Genomic DNA, 1768 nt, shown 5'->3' on the forward strand with positions numbered 1-1768 from the left:
GCATAGCAAGATCCATGACTCTCAAACCTGAGACAGGTACAGAGTTCAGGAAAAAAATTAAAGAATAAATAGAATTGAAAAATAACTTGGAATTACGGAAGGTATCTGAGGAATTAAGGGCAAAGGTGGATGTATAAAGGGGGACGGAATAAAAGATGGACAAAAAACCCTGTTAAACAAGAATGTAAGGGAATTTAGCTATTTAAAGAAGAATATAAATGGAATCTAAAGGCCTGGAATCTAAATGTCTCTCAAGGGAGAATGTGTGTAAAACACAAACATCAGGACCTGGCACATTCTTTTCCTTGCCTCTTTTTACCCACAGTTTAAAAAGTGATTTTATAAAGTAACTTTAAGAAAGAGTATCTTTTGTAAAGAGACTTAATTTAACACCATACATTCGTTGAAAGACTTACCAAAGAGATCAAGGTCACATTTGGTTGTTAAAAAGGGACCTAGGGCTTCCCTGGTGGCGCGGTGATTGAGAGTCCGCCTGCCGATGCAGGAGACACGGGTTCGTGCCCTGGGCCGGGAAGATCCCACATGCCGCGGAGCGGCTGGGCCCGTGAGCCATAGCCGCCTGAGCCTGCGTGTCCGGAGCCTGTGCTCCGCAATGGGAGAGGCCACAACAGTGAGAGGCCCGCGTACAGCAAAAAAAAAAAAAAAAAAAAAAAGGGACCTAGACTCTTTCTTCACATCCAGGACATTGAATACTTTTAACGGCATTTTCCAAAGAATGAGGACAAATGGAAGAAAAGAGGTCGTGACAATTATTTATGTTCTCCAAATGGAGGGAATGAGACTCCGGAGACTCCGGAGACTCCGGAGTGTACCCGAGCTCCCTAGAGTGAGCCAAAGGTAGAGAAGGGAGCAATATTTATAGTCCGCTGACTTCAGTTCTGTTGGGTTAACGCCGCTCCTCATCTTATGCCTTTGGAATTCACGGGCTCCATCACAGGGTCCGCGGGCGGGCCAGGCCTCGGAGCTCCAGGACCGACGCGGAAATGCTCCTTTCCCCTGCAGCTCACTCGGAGCCTGTCCACCTCCACCTCCCTACCTGCGCCTCGGCACGCTGGCAAAGAGCCCAGAAAGAGAAGCCGGGGAGCCGTGGGTGAATAATGGTTGTACTGTGGCTACATTATTCTTTTCTTTGTCGCAACCACTACTACCACGATCGGGCAGTTCCCCGCCGTGGCGTGTGAATTCTCAGCGATTAGGCTTATTCCGCAAGCGCTGACCTGCCCTCACGTGTCAGAGTTTTTGTTGAGTTAGAGTTTGTCGGGGGGAGGGGTCCACACGAGGGAACCCCGGAACACTGGCAGTGCCGGGGAGCCCGGCCAGCGCGCAGCAAGGGGCTACGATGTCCGCGCCGTTCCACGGCGCTCAGTCGTGTGCGGCGCGAGCACTGCGTCTGCTCGACACGGCTTCCGGACACTGGCCAGCCCCGCCACAGCGGCAGTGGGGCATCTCGGTGAGGAGGGGCCGACGGGGCCGCGCGGAGGAGAACCCCTCCTCCCCTACGGCAGCCCGGCGCCCCCTTGCCGGCTGCCAGCCCTCCTCCCCGGCAGTGGGGCGCCGAGCACCTCAGACCCTTCGGTCACTTCCGCCGCGCACTCGGCTCCTTTCGCGTCCCCGGCCGGGCGGGGCGGGCGCCCTCCCAGTGCGCGCGCGCTGCAACCAGTCTCGCGGAGGCCCGCCCCTCCCCCCAGCCCCCGCTCCCGTGCCGGCCCCCCCCACGCAACTCCTCCCTCCCAGGCGAGGGTCGGCG

Source organism: Lipotes vexillifer, unplaced genomic scaffold (genome assembly GCF_000442215.2).
Source record: "Lipotes vexillifer unplaced genomic scaffold, Lipotes_vexillifer_v1.1 scaffold437, whole genome shotgun sequence".
NCBI lineage: Eukaryota > Metazoa > Chordata > Mammalia > Artiodactyla > Lipotidae > Lipotes > Lipotes vexillifer.